Source organism: Alligator mississippiensis, chromosome 16 (assembly GCF_030867095.1).
Source record: "Alligator mississippiensis isolate rAllMis1 chromosome 16, rAllMis1, whole genome shotgun sequence".
Lineage (NCBI taxonomy): Eukaryota > Metazoa > Chordata > Crocodylia > Alligatoridae > Alligator > Alligator mississippiensis.
Genome location: NC_081839.1, coordinates 19213623 through 19233896, shown reverse-complemented (window position 1 = coordinate 19233896; position 20274 = coordinate 19213623). Strand labels below are relative to the sequence as shown.

The window sequence follows — 20274 nt, the reverse complement described above, 5'->3', positions numbered from 1 at the left end:
TCTATTTTTGCCTTCCTGATTTGTCCCTGAAGGTTCTTGCTGTTTCCTGGAATGCTTCCTTTGTGATCTGCCAATTTTTCTGTGGCCTGCATGCTTTCTTTTTGCATTTGAGGCATCCTAGAAACTCTCCAGAGCCAAAAAGTCTAAAAAGAGACTTAAAAAAAAAAGTAGAAGCAGATATTCTCACTTAATCACAGGACCCAGGACCTTCAGTAATCTATTATGTATTTTTAGACTAACCATAAAATCTCAGAGTTAGCAACTCTGGATTTCTGTTGTTGTGAATTAAAAGCCTGGGTTTCTTGGGTAAATGATAATAGCATTTAACTTGGCTTCAGGCTTGGAGAAGGTCAAATAGTCACATAGAACTGGAGAGCTGGAACACAATGGAACACAAGAACTCAGACGGGAAGGGGTTAGTAATGGAAGTAAGGAAGGGGAGCAGGAGTGCGATGTAGTTAAGAAAGAGCATAGGTGGTGGAAGGTGGGGCTAACAGGGCTTAGCTCCCCAAACACGGGGCAGTGGTAGGGACACAAGGCAGATGGGCCGCGGGCTTCTGACAGCTGCAGCAGGGGTGAGGAAGGGAGTGGGACTGGAGCAGGGGCAGGCCCTGCATAGCCGGGGTGGGGTGCGGGATGGAACTGTGAGTGGCTCATATGGGAGCCACTATCCTTATCCCGGGAAGGCACAGGGGTGGGGCATATGCCCCCCAGATCTGCACAGGATGGGTGAGCTGGGTTGCAGCCACAGGCTGGGGCCGGGGCTGCACTGGGCTTTTCCTGGCTGGGGCTGTGCCAGGCTGCACTTGAGGCAGGCAGCAGTGGTGCTGAGAGGGAGGCTATGTGGTGGGGGTGCTGCAGCCATCCCAAAATTTACTGTATCCCCCCCAATCTCCCCTCCCAGCACCACTGCCACCTGCTCCAAGTGCAGCACAGCCAAACGCCCACCCCACCACTGGGAACAACCCAGCACAGCCCTGGTCCCAGCCCTTAGCCACAGCCTGCGGTGCCCCATGTGCAGATCTGGGGGCACATGCCCCTTGCACCCTCCTGGGGTGCATGCAGTGGCAGGAGCCACCACCCATTCCCCATGCCAGGCACCCCCTAGATAAACTTTTCACAGCTCCTGGCTCTGTCCCACACCTGTCCCAGCTGTGCACATCTTGCCCCTGCCCCACTCCCTCCCTCCACCCCTTCCCCCACAGACTTACCTGCTGGGGGAGGCCTGTGTGTGCTTGCGCACACACATACAGCTCCCCCCAAATAATTTTTTCTCCCTCCACCAATGAGAAACGGTATCAGTTGAAACAATTGCATAGCAATGAAAAAATAGTGATTGAGAGGTAGGAAAACAGCAGCCTCCTATATCCATAGCAGTCTGGCCAGCTAGGTCTAAGGCAGGTTACCAACCTTGGGTTGCAACCCAAATGAGGATCACAGGGGCATGCTGGTGGCACTGCAGACAAAGGACAAGCTGCACCGTGTGCCAGGAGCTTCCCTGTCCCTGCCCCTGGGGCCCAGGAGGCCCCCAGGACCCCAGGTGGAGCTGCTGGGACCAACCCAGGTCTTTGCCCCAGCCTCCCTTACTCCACCCAGGGCAACTTGTTGTGAGCCAGAGCACACATGCACAGGTGTTCCCCAGGAACAAGTCGCAATGTCACAACTCTGTGCCACTGATATTTGTCCCTAGGGAAATACACATGCACACCCATCTGATTGTGCCCTAAAGGGCTTTCTTGCAACAACTAACACACATAAAGATTGCTGACAACTTCCTGTTAATGTCATCATGTCAGCCCTCAGGAAGGGAGTTAACTCTTAGTACTACATCCCCTTTTCTCAGGAGAAACTTGAAGGATTTTGAAAGAACTGAAAAATCATCTTGAGATGAGAGGTGACAAGCATATCACTCTCTTGTGAGTCTTTACCACTCACTTACCTACAAAAAGAGAATAATCAAAATAGAAACATCAATAAACTTTTTAATTTAAAGCAGATAGATTCACACATCTAGACCATTTGTTGAAACTGACACACTTCCTAACCTAGTATAGTAAACAGGTGAATATGATGGAGATGCTTTCCATTTCTATGAAGGAGACCTCTAGGTTTCTGTATCCAATATGAATGAGGGATATCCGCTGTAGTCTGGACAGTGCTTTGTACTCCTGCATCTGGACTCCAGACTTCCTTCTGTGGAGAAAGGTCAGGTACATTTCTTGAAGCATGCCTGGTGTTATAATTCCATCTCTGATGGTCCTTTATTAGTTTATCTTTCTTACAAAATTCCTGTGCATTGACAAGTTTTGGAACTAGGTCATCTATCATAGTTGGTAAAGTTGTATGGAGTTGGTGACTCTTAAGCAACTCAGCTGGACTATATCCATTCTCTAACGGTGTTGAACAGTATATTAGGAAAGCCTTATAGAGAGTTTCATTCTTCTGAAGCAATTTCTTCACAGTTCACACTACACATTCTGATTGCCATTACTATTTGGGAAATGTGGACTTCTGGTGATATGTTGAAAGTCATACTGGGCTGCAAACTGCTTAAATGCAGCTCCAGAAAATTGTGGACAATTATGGGCACCTGTACATGAACAGTGTCAGAGCAGACTCGATTAATCAGGTTGGATGGAGCATGGTAATTACTATACTCCAGGAGACTCCAGCATCTTGTGTATCAGCATCCCTGCACTTAAAAATGATGGTGGGATGCTTTAGTTGAAGTGCTCCTGCTGCTATTTTTAAGCCTGGGGATGCTGATACAGGAGACACTCTGGGTGCTTTAATTAGAGTGGTTCTTGGAGCCACTCTGTTTAAAGGACCGCCCCCCCCCTTCTGCCCCTCCCCCCCAACTCCTGGAACACATAACTAAATGTCCTATGTATTCTTAAAACTGAAAATATGCCATGGTGTCCATATATACTTTTCAGTATGGGTATAACTCTCTCAGTTGCAGTATAGTGTAACTGTACCATCTCCAAGTAATGGGAATAACAATGAGGTAAATAAAACCCTTCCAGGTCAGTAAATTGGCTCCCAGCATCTGCCATGGATAATCTGGTAATACAGTCATAAGATGTATCTCGACAGGTACTGGTCAGCGTTGAACAAAAACTTTACAACTAGCCACCTAGTTCTGTATGTCATCATTGACAGAGAGCCACCAAACTGTCTGATGAGCCCTGGCTTGACATCTTGTAATATCCTGATAAGCTTCATGAATCTTCTCTAGGATTGCCTTGTGTAGAGAAGAAGGTATCAGTTCTATGTTGTGGAACATGACTAAATCCCTGACAGTATGGAGATGGAGTTTCTCTTGTTGGTACCTTGCCAGCTCACAGTCTTTGAATCTTACTTAAGGCCATCCTAAGCAATACTTCTTTATCTTTTGACAGAAAGGATTAGCTTCTTGAGCTTCCTGGATCCTTGTCTGTTATTAAACAGATACAGATATCCACTCTACAATAAGGTCCACATAAACAGAGACATCTCGCTCTTGGCAGAGTTCTTCTGGAGACAGTGGTGTCTGTAACTGTGCCCTAGAAAGAGTATCAGCTATCTGTAACTCTTTTCCAGGAATGTGTACAATACTGTAGGTGAATTTCAGCATCCTGATGGGAAATCTCTGGATTTTCAATGGGATTCATTGAAAGGGTTGTCTCCTAACAGGGACATGAGTGGCTTATGATCTGTTTGTAAAGTAAAAGTCAGGCCAACAAGGAAATTTCTGAGTCACTCACATGTCCACGTAACTGCTAGTGCTTCTTTTTCTTTATGCATATCAATTTTCAGATGACTGTTAGCACAAAGGCAATACGAACCAAGTGGGCAGCTTCTTGGTGTTGTTGTACCACTCCTCCAAGTCCATAGGATGAAGCATCTGCTGTAATACATGTTTCTCATGCTGGATTGTATTGGGCTAGTATCAGGGATGAGCTGATTACTGATTTGATGTCATTGAAGTCCAATTGTTGTAGTGGACCCCAGACCCACATGTTCTTGTCTCTTAAATCCACCTGCTGCATGTCTACTATCACAATACACACTGTGGTCCACACTGCTGCGTGAGGACTACATGGCAGAAACCCTCTGGTGTGAGGAAGAGGTCGACATCACCACCAACTAACTTCCTTATCATTAGGGATCCTGGTTTTCCCTGATAAAAAATCACAAATGTTCTGCTAACCCCCCCAAAACCCGTGATTAAAATTAACCCCCCCTTCCTCAGGCCCCGCCGGCCCTGCTGGTGCCCCTCACTCCCCACCCACAGCCCCCAAAGCCTTGCTGCTGCCCCTTGCCCCCCACCTATAGCCCCTGCTCCCCCAGCCCTGCAGGAGGGGGCCCCCAGCTGCCAGGAGTACAGACCCAGGTCTGCAGCCCCCTGCCTCTGCTCCCCCCCTGCTGCAGACTCAGGTGGGGTGGCTCCCTGCTCCCCAACTCCCAGATGGCAGGGAGGACCCACATCCCCAAAATCTGTACCTGGGGCAGGCTCAGGCTGAGGCTGCCCAGCTGGGTGGGGCTTGGGGCCCAGGGCTGCAATGCGTGGCTGCAGGTCCGCAGCCGGGAGCAAGACAGGGCTGTGGGTGGCTCATCCAGGGGTGGGGCAGGGCCAGTTTCTCACTGCCACATGCGCTCCTGGGTGGCAGGTAAGACCTTCAGCCCCCAGATCTGTACCTGGGGCAGGCGCATGCTGTGGGCTCGAGCTCCCACCCTGCTTTCCTCCCCCTGGGGTCTCTGGAGCCGGTGGATGTGATCTGGCATGGCTGGGGACAGCGGGGCTGTGCGGGGACTCCTTGCCGGTGTGAGCTCCTTCTCCGCTGCTCTGGCAATGGACTTTCAGTGCCTGCCACTGCTTTGAGGGGTGCAACGCTGCACCGCTGCCTCACACATAGGAGGTGCATCACCAGGGCAGCAGGGGGAGGGTGTGAGAAGTGTTGTGGAGGTTTCCTGCAGCCCTGCTTACTCCCCAGCCCGTGACCCAGCGCAACAGGGAGAGGAGGAGCCACGTGGAATACCTCCTCTCCACTTCTCACCCCCCACCTGCCCTGGCAACATGCTTCCTATGTCCCCAGCCGGGCCAGCTCCATGAGGCAGGATTCCTTCCCTGGTGGTGTCAGAAGTGATACCTTTTATTAGACCAACTAAGAAATCACAAAAAAATTATCTTTTTCTGCATATTTTTGGGCACATGTGCCCTTCCTCAGGCATTTCCCTGAGCCTGAGGAAAAGGTGTGTGCACCTGAAAGCCTGCAGAAAAATAGTTTCATAGTTGGTAGTGTTGGAAGGGACCTGAGGAGATCATCTAGTCCAACCCCCTGCCATGACAGGAAAGAGTACTGGGGTCAAACGACCCCAGCCAGATATTCATCCCGCCTTTTTTTAAAGACCCCCAGGGTAGGAGCCAGCACCACTTCTTTTGAAAGTTGGTTCCAGGTCCTAGCTGCCCTGACAGTGAAATAGCACTTCCTAATGTCTAGCCTGAAACTACCCTCCGCTAGCTTGTGTCCGTTGTTTCTTGTATCTCCTGGGAGTGCTCGGGGGAACAGGGACTCTCCCAATGCCTGCTGGTCTCCCTTGACTAGTTTGTAGACTACCACTAGATCCCCTCTCAGCCTTCTCTTTTGGAGGCTGAACAGGTTCAGGTCCCTCAGCCTCTCTTTGTAGGGCCTGCTATATTAATATGTAATATATATTTTTTGCAATGTCTTAGTTGGTCTAATAAAAGGTATCACTTCTGAACCAAGAGTTCTAGAGTTTTGCATTTCTTTTTTTTTTGTCTCAGACCAATATGGCTACCAAATACATCCCTGAAACACGGAAGATGAAGAATTTTAGCCAATTTTGGCTTTGAACTTCATTACTGAACAACAAGAAAGATTTCTACACCTCCCTGCCTTTCTGCCATCTGACACCATCAGTCAAGGAATCCTGCCTCATCTGCCCATCAAAGAGCAACTAACAAAGACACTGTCATGGGCCCATGGGAATAGATTTCCACCTTCAGCTTCCTCTGTGCAAAAATGAAGTTTATTTTCTACCTAAGTGGAATTTTTACCATCTTTACTTTTCCCTGAGCCTGAGGAAGGGTGCATATGCCCAAAAGTTTGCAGAAAAAGATTTTTTTTTTTTTTGCAGTTTGTTAGTTGATCTAATAAAAGGTATCATCTCTGAACCAAGAGTTCTAGAATTTTGCATTTCTTTTCATTAAGTGTAACTCCAGTTTCTTGGAGTTTTCTGAGTGTTGCATTCAGTCTTGTATCATGTTGTGCTTTGGTGGTTCCAAAAATTAAAAAGGTCATTGCCATGACAAAGCACACCTTCTAGGCCATCCAGTATCTGTGGCATCTGAAGCTGAAAGAATTCAGGAACTGATGAGATCAGAAAAGGGAATCATTTAAATTGGTGTTGTCCAACTGGAATAATAAGATTCAACAGCTAGAGGAAACTGCCAGAATCCTGCCCTGTCATTCAATTTTGTACAGACCTTGGCTCCTGAAAGTTGATCCAGGATGCATTCCACTGAAAGACGAATGTCTTTCTCGGCACATGTATTTGTTCATCTGTGTGAGGTCAACCCATATTCTAATATTACCACTGGGTTTTGGGACAACCACCGTCCCAGAACACCAAAAAAGTGGGTGTTTCAGTCTTTGTGATTTCTTCCATTTCTTCCATTCATGCTGGGTCTTCTTTTGCTTTGTCCATTAGCAGCAAGGGTACCTGTCTTGGTGTAGTTAGTGCAAATGGAACTGCACCAGGTTTTAGGTGTATCTTATATTCACCTGACATTTTTCCAAGACTTCAAAAGATGGATGGGTATTTGGTTCTTTAGTGCTACTCCAAAGATTTGTGGTCTGCTTTTTCATCCAGCAGATGAATACATTTTAGTGTCTGTATGGCTGGTAAGCCAAGCAAAGGCACAGTAAGATTATAGAGCACACTTCCTGGTGTATAGTTGTCTGCTTCAAATTAAAGAATCCCAGTACTTTGAAGATCATGACATCTGACCCCTGTAACCTTTTAGTAGGAGGAAGGAGGACCCCATCCCTATGTTGGCTGTAGTAAGTATCAGATATAGCTGATAGGGCTGTGCAAAATGTCACCGTTCTGTTTCAACTTGCATTTTTACATTTTGACAGAACAGAATTTTGCTTCAAATTTTGTTTTTATTCGAAACTGCTGTTCCGCTTTGTTTCATCGAAACAGTTTCACTGTTTCAATGCTTTTTCAATGTTTTGCCCATAGGCTATAGTGGGGAAGCATGAAATGGCATATTACTTTGTCATTTTTGGCCTGATTTGGATGAAACATGTATGCATGGTAGCCCCTGCTGAGGGCAGGAAGCCTGCCACGTTTCAAGGAGATAGGTAGAAGGGTTTCTGGGAAACTGCACCTCAAAGTGCTGACAGGCCAAACATGTCACGGGTGTGTGTTAAGCCACAGAAGGGTGAAAACTACAGGGATGGTAGCCCCTGCTAAGGCCACAAAGCCTGCCATGTTTCAAGGAGATAGGTTCAGGGGGTTCTGGGAAACTGCACCTGAAGCTGTTGACAAGCAAAACTCATGACATGGGTGACACTGTGTGTGTTAAGGCATGGGAGGGGGTGGTGAAAACTTCAGGGATGGTAGCCCCTGCTGTGGCCATGGAGCCTGTCAAGTTTCAAGGAGAAAGGTGGGGGTTCTGAGTTCTGGGGCCCTACACCTCTGGCTGCTGTCAGGCAAAACTCATGACATGGGTGGGTGACATTGTGTGTGTGTTAAGGTGCGACCTCACTGGCAGTAGGGCATCTACACAACATGGTAGTGTGCCGGTCCTCCTCCCCTACAACCTGAGTCTGGTCCACCACTTTAAATGGCAACAGGTAAGACAATATTTTTAGTATAGTTAGAGAAATGTATCGTAGAAAGCTTTTGGGTTGAGAAGCCATTTGTCAGGCTGAGGAAGCATCTGCAGTTGGTGTTTCTGCTGGCCCTGGATGGAAGGAATAGAAAAGAAGTCAGAGGCTGGCCTGGCATGCAATGCAGGCAAGAAAGCCAGTCAGTGAAAATGGAAATGGAGGCATCAGGGGGTGAGGGACAGGCTCTGGTGACAGGGGGAGGGGGATATAGTAGCACAGATAAAAGTGCAGAGGTACCTGGGGAGTCAGATGTCCGGCAGGTTGCAATAACGAGAGTAGTCCTTCCCCCCTGTTCCTTCTCCCTCTCCTTACTTTCTGGTTCCCTGCAGGCAAGCCCGACTTCAGCTTTGAAACTCGAAATGTTTCAAAACTTTCGAAATCTTTCAACTGGCCTCATTTCATTTCAAGGCTGTTTTGAAGCCCTCTGTTTTTTGTTTGTTTGTTTGTTTTGTTTTTATTTCACTGTTTTGAGTTTGAAATGAGTCAAAACAGCATGGAAATGAAACAGCCGCTGAAATTTTGCACAGCCCTAATAGCTGAAACTGTCACCTTGTATCAATTTTAGACAGAATTGACTGTCCATTGAGCTCTATTGCTGTCATCCAGACTCCTGAGTCTGATGCAGACTCTGTAAGTTCTAATAACACAGTACAGTACTCTGAGTTCTATTTTGTGACTTTATGGACTCCTGTGGTTGAGCGATAAACTAAAGCGTAGTGACCTTTCTTTTTACATCTTTGAGATACCTTGTCCATAGTAGGACACTTAGCATAGCAATGTCCAGGGATTTTACCACACTTGTAGCATTGGCCCCCTTTCCCACTTGGTTGTTGCTGTGGGTGCTGGTGGGATCACTCCTTTGCTTCAGCATGCATGTCAATTCTATTTATTTTTGTTTCTGGTTTCTTGACAATGTGTGTTGCATCAAAATTAGCTGATATCTGATGGTGTTTGGAATCACTTCTGATTCCCCTTTGTTGCTGCTTAACTACTGATTGGCAGGCTTATGTGACAGCCTTCTAGAGTATTAAATCAGGGTCCAATTGTAGTCTTTGTGAGAGCTCTTCATAGTGAAGACCCACAACTAAGCAGTCCCTAATTAGTTATTTCTTGAGCTCCCCATATTGGCAAGATTCAGCCAATGTATGCAAAGATGTAATAAAACTGTCCACAGGTTCTGAAGGCTCCTTTTACAGAGACTGAATTTAGCTCACTCATAAATCACATTTATTTTGCCCAAAAAATGTTCAAATAGTGACTCTACCATATCAGGATGCTGCTTTTACTCTGCATTTGTAAAAGGGAGTGACATAAGAATTTCATTGGCTTGATCCCCCATTGAGTAGATGAGAGGGCTTACATGGTAAAGTGGAGGGTGACATAGACTATGCGTTGGGTAGGGGGTGGCACAGGCTACACATTGGGTGGGGGGAGAAGGGGCATGGGCCATACTGCTGGGGTAGGAGGGGGCACAGACAATGAGGTGGGAGGGCATGTGCCCCCCAAGATTTCTGCACCTGCAGCGGGGTTGGACCAGCTCTGGGCAGAAACTGCCTCTGCGGCCCAGCATGCAGGACCTGGTGCCATGCCACCATGACCGCCAAAGTGAGGCATGACAGTGGCGGCGTGGAGTTGTGTCCCTGCTACTGCCAGGCAGGTAGTGGGCACCTTACCTCAGTGGCCATAGTGGCACAGTGTTCCCTTCTGCATGGGGTTCCACTCTCTGGGCTGCAGAGGCAGCTCCTGCCTAGAGGTGGTCTGGCCCCGCTGCAGCCCCATGCTATGGTGTGGGTGCAGAAATCTTGGGAGGCATGTGCTCCCCGGCCACATCACCTGTGCCCCCCCACCCCTCCATTCATTGCCTGTGCCCCCCCCCCATTCCCTGCACACCTACTCCATTCCCCACGCACCCATTCCCTTGCTCACATGCTAGGAGCAGGGGGCAACAGTTCAGGAGTGAGGGGCATCAGCAGGTCCAGAGGCCTGGGGGCAGGGCTGGATTAACCCTTTAGTGGGCCCTAGGCAAACAAACTCATGGGCCCCTACTTAATACTGTATATTCATATTACTTTTTTCACTCTATAATTATAATATGTAAAAGAAGCACAACTGGGCCCCTTCTTCACTTAGGGCCCTAGGCATGTGCCTAGTTTGCCCATGCATTAATGTAGCCCTGGCTTTGGTTTGGGAGTGAGGGGCACTGGCAGGATCAGAGGGCTGTGGGTGGGGAATGTGGAGCACTGGCAGGGCCAGGGAGCTGTGGGTGGGAAGTGAGGGGTACAGGCAGGGCCAGGGTGCTGTGGGTTGGGAGTGAGGAGCACCAGCAGGGCCAGAGGGCTGTGGGTCAGGAGTGATGGGCATTGGCAGAGCTGGGGCATCTGTGGTTTGTGTATGAGGGAAACCAGCTGGGTGAGGGGGCTGTGGCTGGGGAGTGAGGGGCAACAGCATGGGCAGGGCACCAGCATATCAAGGCTGCTCAGAGCCAAAAAGCAAGGGGGGAGGGCGGGCAGGGGAACCTATGATTGTCTATGATAAAACACCTAAAATCAAATGCCAACATTTATAGGTACCTAGACATTATTTTGTTATAGTGATCAGGGCACTGGTAGGCTTCCAAATTGCTTTAAAATTGTACATTCTAATATAATAAAAGCCCTAGTGTGTCTGTCTGTCTGTAATGCGTTTTCCCAACTTTGCATATGCCAATAAAAGCCTTAGTTTGTCTGTCTGTCTGTCCATAATGTTTTTGCCTAACTGCGCATGCACCAATTGACTGTGCTGGCAGGTGCCTGGAGGCAGGGCCAGCCAAATTAAAACAGGAGCCCCTCAGCTGGCACCGCCTCCTCCTGCAAACTCTGGTGCAGGGACTCCCCCCACCCCATCTCCAGGGAGGCAAAAATAAAAAAATTGCCATGAGCACTTTACAAGTGCTGGAGCCAGCTGAGGAAAAGCAGGAGCCCCTCCATTGGCTCCACCTCCTCCTGAAGCCTCCAGTGCAGCTGCTTTCTCCACCCCACCTCCAAGGAGGCTCTTTTTAACAGTCTCTCCGCTCTTTTTAAGCCCTCTGATTGTGGTCCAGGTGGGGTTTTTTTAATCTGCCCAAATGTCCTGGATTTCCCCTTAGTCCAAGGGTGGGAGCAGGGGGAGGGTGATGGGAAGCAGCAGGGAGCACCCATGAACCTGCTGCAGCCATGGGGTGCTCCCTGCTTCCTCCAATCACCTTTCCCTCTCCCACCCCCAGACCACAGCAAAATTCCAGACATTTGGTCAGGGCAGGGTAGCGGTGTCAGTGGCAAGGGCATGTTGAAGGCAAGTGGGGAGCTCTTGCAGGCAGCCATGGAGGTGTCAGCGGCGGGGGCAGGCTGAGCGAGGAGCTCCCGCAGGCAGCTGCAGTGATGTTGGTGGCAGGGCGGGGGTCGTCACCGACCAATGGTCAGCGACCACCCACAGATGCCACCACCAGTATCAGTGGCAGCCAGCGGCGATCAGGGACACCTGCAGAAGCCACTGGTGGTGTCAGTGGCAAGGGAGGGTGGTGAGCGGCAATTACTTTTTGAGGGGGTGCACCCAGGTGCACCCCCTACGCATCGCCAATGCTGGCAGCACCAGGGGGTGGTGGGTCAGGAATGAGGGGCAGCATCAGGGTGGGGGGTGTGGATTGAGAGTGAGGGCCATTGGGGTGGGAGCAGGGCACTGTGGGTCAGGAGTGAGGGGCATCAGCAGGGATGGGGGCTGTGGGTCAGGAGTAAGGTGCACTATCAGGGCCCAGGGGGCAGGGTACTGCAGTTTGGTGAGTGAGGGGCACTGGTAGGGCTGGGATCAGTGGGTTGGGAATGAGGGGCAGGAGCAGGAGGGGGGCTGTGACTTGGGAGCATGGAGCACCAAGGTGGGAGCAGGGGACTCTGGGCAGTGCCAGGGGGCTGTGGGTAAGGATTGAGGCGCACCATCAGGGCTCAGGGAAGCAGGGTAGTGCAGTTTGGTGAGTGAGGGGTGCTGGCAGGGCTGTGGTCGGTAGGTTGGGAGTAAGGGGCAGCAGCAGGGCTGGGGGTGCTGTGGCTTGGGAGTGTGGTGCACCAGGGTGGGGTGGGGGACTTGGTAGGGAGTGTTGGTCACTGGCAGTGCCAGTGGTCTGTGGGTCAGGAGTGATGGGCACCAGAAGGGACAGGGGTGGGGGGGCTGCAGGTCAGGAGTGAAGGGCAGCATCATGGCCCGGGGGGGGCAGGCCACTGCATTTTGGTGAGTGAGGGGCAATGGCAGGGCTGCGGTCAGTGGGTTGGGAGTAAGAGGCAGCAGGAGGGCTTTGGGGCCTGTGGCTTGCCAATGAGGGGTAACAGAATGGGCAATGGACAGGGCCACCCTTCGGGGATGGCCATGTAAACATTTCTTTGAAATCCGTTATTCATGACAGGCAATTGGCCGGTATATCAATAAAACACTGTGTTCAACTGATACCAATATATATATATATATATATATATATATATATATAGTGGTTCATTTTAATCATGGAAGAATGCAGTCTGGGGGGTTTTAAATCAGGGGACTTGTGATTTTTAAAGAGAAAACCAGGATCCCTGCTCATACCTCAGGAAAAAGCTGAGAGACTTCTTGCTCTCAAAAGGGCTTTATTGCAATAACTAACACACACACAAGGATGGCTGACAACTTTGTGCTGATGTGATCATGTCAGCTTCAGGAAAGGATTTAACCCTTATGTTAGGTATTTGTGTCTGACTGGCTCCAGGACTGGGAAAACGGAAAAGTGTTCTAGTCTACAATCACTTTTCCTGCCCAGGGCTCCATTTACCTACTGTTCTGTGTACCTCTTTGGCAGACCTGGAAACCTAGCCTTACTGCTGAAAGGGAATTATTTAAAAGTGCACAATGGAGGACTGACATATTGAAGGAATACCAAGAAATGGTCAATCAAAGAGAGGAAGCAAAGTGTAGAATTATACCGCAGGGTGTAGTCATATAAACATTTACAGCCCTTTCAAGAAGGGAACATTTGAAAAAGGCAGTTGGTATGTTTTGTCATGGATAAATAAATTATTCATATGTAGAAAAGGAGGCCGTGGTAGACTTGTTCTAGTTCTGGGACAGTTGCTGGATATTCTTCATCTTTGTGAAAATGGATCCTCCTTTCATGAAAGTGATCCATTCAAGGAAAGCCAACAAGATCCATTGTCAAACTTCACCTTGTGCATTTTCTTTCCCAAAGACATGCATTCTAAACAACTAAATTAGAACACGGTTATTTTTTATATTTTAACATTAGGGTTCCCATGACAACTAGTATCTTTATCCTCCTAGTTTTGCAAGTTACAGGACTGATCTATCCAAAAATGTAAGCTAGCTTCTTAACAATAGAGTATGGCAAGGGGAGGGAGGAATGGACAGGGGAAGGGTGAAGGGTTGAACCCTGTAGTTATTGGGCCCATTGTAACTTAGTTGATTGGCCCAGTTAGTAAATTAAATGGAAGATCTTAGAGAAAAATACATGCATCTTCTATTTTCTAGCTCAGTGGTTCTCAAACTTGTTAGACTAAGGAATCCCTTATTAGACTTAAGGCATGCCTCAGAAAATGCCAACTCTTAGCTTTTTCTTATTTCTTGACTATGGCAAAATAATGGAGTAATTTTTTTGATGCAGAGAACTCAGAAAGTCCATAGCAGGAAAGAATGTTCTTGACACTCTGGATTCCTATTTGAAATTTCTGGGATTAAAGTTAAGGAAAAGAATCTAACTCTCAAATTCAGCAAGTTCCAAATGGAGACCATCCCTAGGATGCATAGACTGTAACAGGGGACTCTCTCAGGGCAGGTCTACCATTGGCCGGCCCCCCTGGTTCTGGGCCAACTGCCCGCCTCCTCTCCTGCCACACCTTGTTGCTACATAATTATGTTCTTAATAAGGCGGGAGGCTACCCATTCTTGCCCCAAAGCTAAGGGGCACTATCTCTGTTCCTCCCCTATACCACAGCCCAAATCTCACAGATGGCAGCCACAGTTCTTCACATCACCAGCCCCACACTGGGCCCCAGAATCCTCTAATCCAGATCCCAACCAGATCCCTCCAATCAGGTGGCCTAACTCCTCCCTCATTCTGGACTGACTAGCTCCCTGAACTCTTCTCCCTTTCGGGTGTGCCCCCCCCCCCAGGACCTTTGACCACACAGGCCCTGGGCCCACCTCCAAGGCCAGTCAGAAACTCCAGGCCCTCAGCTCTGGGCATCCCTCATGGTGGGCCCCTGGCCCTTTTGATCCTTCTGGTTTTGGCCCCAGCACTGACCAGTCAAGGGTGTTATAAGTCAGGCTTCTGAGCCTCTGGCCCACTCTTTAACATGAGTCCGCCTTCTTCGCCCTACTATGGGGTAACCCACCCAGTTGTGGGAGCTGGGGTTATTAAGACGCCCTGACCTGCCTTTCACTAGTGTGGTAACTGGCCTGGTATTTCCTGGAGGCCCCTGCAGAACTGGGAACCCTGCCAGGCCACCCACTACTGGCAGTGTGCAGTTTTAGGTCATGCCAAGGTCATGCCAAGTAGGTTTTAGACCAAGGAGCCTCCAAACCATCCCCTTAAGCTCCTGCCCTTACCTCTAAGATATTACATTCAGCCTTGCAACCAGGCAATGTTACTGCCTGCCTGCTAGCAGTTACCTGCTCTGTTTCTATAGGTGGCCAGAGATCTAAAATGGCCACCACAATCAAGCACCTGCTGGCAGCTTGGCTCAGCCCTTAAAGTGGCAAGCACCAACAGTGCCCTGCAACAGAGACATTACAATTAGGAATCAGCAAACCCACCTGGGTGTAAAGCTTTCTCCATCCTGAGAAACAAACCCAAAAATCTTTTTGAGGTTTGGGACAAATTCATTTTAGTACTGTCCTCTGCCTTTTGTGCCTTTTGTATGTAGGATCTCAGCTGATTGCTCCATAGCTGTTCCTTATCTTCAGGCTTTTCTTCTAATGCTACCAAACTTCAGAGCTCCAAATACAGGATATCCACAGTCAGAGATGATCGTGGCAGGGTGTGGGGCCCAGGGCAAATCAGCTGGTGCAGGACCCGGACATGAAGAAGCTGGCAGCAGTGGTGGTGGGTGGGGGGAGGCGTGGCAAGCGGCTGGATGCAAAACCAGTAGCAGCAGCGATGCAGTCACCAACACTAGGTGGGCCCTGTAGGAGGGGCCACAGCCACTTAGCCTGGCTCTGCGGAGCCCCCCAAAGCACAGGGCCTGGGGCAGTCACCCTGATTTGCACCCCCGCTAGGGACGGCCCTGTCCACAGTGCTTTTGTTTCTTTCAGAAGCCTATTAGGTCCTACCACATTGAAGATAATGAGTATATGTAAACAGTGTAGCCTTTATTCATACTATCAGGTAGGTGATCAGATTGCTTGACAGCAGGAATAGTGTGGGGTTAAACACAACTTCAAAGCATCTTTCTCTTCTACCTTTTTTAATACAATATCCGTGCTTACATCAAGCATGCATCATAGCAAAATACCATAATGTTTTGCATATGTCCCACCCCTAAATATAACACGCAACCTTTTTTTGAAAAAATAGCAGGAAGAAAAAAAGATCTTACCTTGGATAAGTATCTGAGTAGTAACAGCTAGGGAGAGTAGCTTGCTGCTGAACCTGCCGCCAGCTCTGTGTTGGATGGGGCCCATGGACCAACCTTGCACGCTGGCCCAATCTGGCACACTACTTCTGGGAACATGGCCTGGTATGGGTGTGGAATCATGCAGTCTGATCCAGTGTGGTGTGTGTGGGGCCATGGCCTGATCCAGCATGGTGAATCTGGGGCTGTATGCCACATCTGATCCAGTGCAGTGAGTCCGGGGCCACAGCCTGAGTCCAATTCAGCTCAGTGGGTGTGGGGCCATGCACTGGGTTTGGTCTGGAACGCTGGGTCTGGGGCCACGTGCCAGGTCCAAGGCCATAAGATGGCTCCAACTGCAGACTGACCCCACATTCCAGCCCAATCCAGCCCATATGGTTGTGTTATCCATGGAGGGGACCCCCCCATGGGTCTAGAAATTTAGTAGCAGTGGAGTGGTGACAGCATTAATTACCATGGCTCCCAGATCTTCAGCAACTAAGGCTATCACTGCTCCCCTACAGTCAAATTTTTGGACCTGTGTGGATCCTTATTTTTCAAATATAATGTGCACCCTGGTTTACATCAGCTGATTTGGGGTAAAAAGTTGTGAGTTATATATAATTAAATATGTTATGCTCAGTCACGTTTGGTGCCATGCATGTTACAATGTGTTGATGAATTAATTTCATATCTATTGTACTAGCATTGTTTGTACCATCTCTACATGCTTTCCTTATCTATTATACCAATTTGACCTGACCCCATTCATCTCAAGATGTTCTTGAAAAGATTTCAGATGTGTTTTGGTGTCTGCCACCAGACTTCCAACCTGTAGGTTTCTAAATCCTACTCTGGGCCTTTCTCACAGTCTATGCATGGCTAATATGCTAAAAAGTACAAAAACTTAGGACAGCATCCTATTCCAATTTTTACATCATAAAGTAGCAGTTATGCAGCTAATGCAATCAGTTCACTGGAGGAGGATGTAGGAAGGAATGGTACCAAGCTTTTTTTTCATTATTGCTTAGCAGTTAGAGAACTTGACCAGGAAAGGTAGAGGATGCTCTTAGCTCAACCTAGCCATGGCTTAGTGGTGAAGGCACTTTCCTGGAAAGTGGGATATGCATATTTGAATCGCCTGAGATTTCGGAGGAATCTAGAACTGGGTGGTTATCAGTCTCTCTTCTGTTCAACTTTCATTTAAGGGTGCATATGGCTACATTTTGAGTTCATTTTTAAATCCAGGCCTTGTCCCTTTCTCCAGGGAATAAAGGGAGATGAGGGAGCAGGTGGAGGAAATGGTACAGTGAGCAGGCCTATGGTGTGGAACGCAAGATTTAGAAAAGGAGAATTAGGCCCTGTACTTACAGTGCACATTTCTGGAAGGCTGACCCAGGTGTAAGTTCAGCTTTTAGGCATGTAGAGTGAGAGCATATTGCAGAGGAAAGATGAACCATCTTTCCAAACATATGCAAAATGTGCTGAGCATCAAATCCTTCCTAACATGTCCCCAACTGCAAGCCTAGGGTCTGTTTATGCAAAGTCACTAGAAAGGGTTGCAGCTGATGCAGAACTTTTGTTGTCCTCATTTAGATGACGTGCATGTGATACATGGCTGTTGGTCTGGGTCTCTGCTTTGGGAAGATCTCATCCCAAAAGAGTAGAGCTAATTTACTTCGGTCCATTAATGCTGACTTTGCTGACATTTGTGGATTGACATTTCAGTCTCAATATTACACTGAAGTAACTTTTTATTAAATAGTCTATATTGGTGTTTCACAACCCGTGGGTCATGACCCAAAAGTGGGTCGCGAGAATATATGAAAGGGATGCGAACAAACTTTAAAAATTGATTCTCCTTTAAAAGGAGAAAAACAGGAAAACTGTGGCTTTTCCTTTGCAGGCTGGAAGAGGTCCAGCCTGCCAGGGGCTGCTTGGGGCCCCTCCCCCACACACCCACCCCCTGCCCCACATACGGGGGGCAGGTGGTAGGGGGTAGTGGGTCAGGAGTGAGGAACACTGGGTCAGAACTGGCCACTGAATGTAGCCGGGCACTAGAAGTGCAGGGATAACCCTTCAGGTGCTGGTTGCTGAGGCAACCAAAAGGGAGCTAATGACTTACACCTGCCTAGCCAGCTGAAGAAAGGGGCAGGGCCTAGCCCCTATATAAAGCACAAGCAGGAGGACAGAGACATTCCCTGACCAGCAGCTGAGGAGGAAGGAGCTCTTTGCCGGAAGCGAGGGGAAAAAAACTTGAATGCCAGAGCAGCATTGGTCACTGCGGTAGGAGAGAAAACCTGGTAGGCCTGAGCATTGTTATAGCCAGGCGGCTTATGTTTACATTCTAGCTGAGAGGCTTGTGTTTAGGTTGTTTGTATTTGCTATTGATTATACTGGTGGTTTGGGTGAGGCCATAAGGGGATGGAGGAGGCCTCATAGGGGACTCACGGCAGATTGAGAAGCCCCAGTGGGAGCATAGAGAGCCCCGGGAAAGGGGCAGCATTATTGAGAAGCCCCAGTGTGGGAGTGGAAAAGGCCCCTGTGAGGGGCAGCTCTGCAGAGAAGGGCCATGGAGGGCCCGAGCGCCAGAGGAGTGTGGGCTACGCGGGTACAACACTGTCTTGGCCTACAAGGCTTGAGTACACAGAACACTAGAAGCAGGAGAACTGTAGCCAAGCAAAAGAAAAGTAGCCTCCCTATAAAGAACTCATACAATCAAAGTCGTGGTGGGCGAGAATAGGAGGGTGCAAGTCCGAAGCTTGGCACAGTAAAGGAGGCGACAGGGGAGAGTACAGCGACCCTGACGTCGCTCCTGCTGCACTGACGTTTAGGAATGAGTCCTGGTACAAAACAGTTTGAGAGAACCACTAATCTATATAATGACCTAGGTTCACCATTTCACTGTTTCAAGGCTGACATTTTTTTCGTCATTTGTAGCATATGCTTCTGTTAATTCCTTCATGGAGGATGAAGTGATAGGATAGCTAATGCCCTTAAAAAAATCTCTATTTTCCATGTAGAATTTTTTTTTTTTGTTCTCCTGTTTGATTGAAAAAGGAAGAGTGAACCCGTAATTTGAACTGAACTTTTTTTAGTAGAATGAAAAGCACTCTCAATCCCTTGCAATGGAGGAGTGCTTGTGACATTCACTGGCACATTTCTTTCCTTAAAGAAGTGGAAAACAAAGAAGATGTCTGGGTGATATTTCATTTTGCTGATTCCATAGATTTGGATAATGGGACAAAGTTGACATCGCCCCCAAATTCAGCTGTTTTCTGCTGTGTCCCCCTGTAATGTGAAGCCTCCTTGGAGACACTTTCTTAATAGGATAATTACTATATTAATGGGCACTGAGAAAGTACTAGTATATTTTTTGAGTGAAGTTGCAATAGTCAGTTCAGATGTAGGACTACTAGGTTAGTCCTGGAAACGCTTGTGCATGTATATAGTTTTAATCGCACAAGCTTTCTTCAGCCTAGTCCCTTTGCCCTCACTGTTAGTTTGACAACAAATGCTCTTGCATTTGTATAAAGGGGACTGGTTGCTTGATCTCTGCAGGAAGGATGTGTATGTAGAGACAGATTACTCTCTGCATATTCTGGGTCTCATACATTGTTAGCATTCTGATGATGGAGATTCATGTTTTATTCTCTGCTCTTCTGATCAAAATTTCTTGAGCCAGTTACTAGTGAGATTTTATTTTATTTTTTTTAATAAAATAGTCTCCAAAGGTTTGGCTGCCCTCATCTGTATCGCATAGTGCTCAGCCTCTGGCCATAGGAATCCAGTTGTCTGATTTGTGTGTGACTTGGCCCTTATACACAATAGGCTGCAAAGGAAGCATCTCCTCCCCAGTATCCATACTTTAGAGCACTGGTACCCAACCCATAGTGAACATATTGCACAAGGAATTAAAAAGTTCATACCCAGTTTTAAAAGGGGAGCAAAGCACAATGGCACCAGGAGTATATTACTTGCTCAATAACAGTTAGGGACCACTGCCTTCAAGGGTTTTCTGGCCACTTTACATCCATTACCCAATCCTAATCATCAAAAATAGGATGCAGGGAAATATAGGAAGAATACACCATGGTATACTGTGCTATTCTATGCCTCATGGAGAGGAATGCTCTAAAACAGTGGTTCTTAACCCACAGGCTGCATGCAGCCCAATTAGCTTGTGGCCCATGTGACATCCTATTAAATGGATAGAGAGGCAGTTGTGTGGGTGTGGCCCACAAAACACATTGAGAGCTTCAGGTGTGGCCCACTATGGCAAATAGGCTGAGAACCATTGCTCTAAACAGTCCTGGGGACAGTGAGATTTGCTAACAGAACCAGAATTGGGAAAACCCAAAGGCTAAACAGATCTTCCTAACTCCTGTCCTTGCTTGCCAGAGCAAGTTGAGTAGGTAGTCTGGGTGTAAGACAAACCTGCTTTGAAACATATTTTGGTCACCCACTCTGACTCCTGTTACTATTGCCCTGTGGCAGGGCATGATGGTAAATTAAGTTATTTACACGGGAAAATTGACAATTCCCAGTTGTTAGCTACCCATGGGAGGAAGACCTTTTCAGTCTCTCCACTGTCTATAACCAGCTTCTTTGGATGTGTACAATGAATTTTTGGTTCACTGGCATTGCAAAAATAAGAATTTAATTTCATTTCAGTTTGATGCAAATGATACTTTATTTTTTTTTTGACAAACTGAAAAGTCAAAAATGTTTTGTCCAAGCAATACAAAAGTTTTACTTTTGTTTGGGCT

General features: G+C 47.9%; 1 protein-coding gene across 16 annotated transcripts in view; it reads left to right on the top strand.

Moving 5' to 3' along the window:
• PKNOX2 (PBX/knotted 1 homeobox 2) overlaps positions 1 to 20274 on the top strand; it is a 922547-nt gene that overhangs the window by 270299 nt on the left and 631974 nt on the right. Inside the window, exon 1 of one of the 16 annotated variants that reach the window (XM_059719784.1) lies at positions 17701 to 17808. The exons of the other annotated variants lie outside the window; for them this stretch is intronic. The gene's annotated coding sequence lies outside the window, so the exon portion shown is untranslated. Of the gene's footprint in view, positions 1 to 17700; positions 17809 to 20274 lie in introns of those variants that run through there. 16 annotated transcript variants of the gene reach the window in all.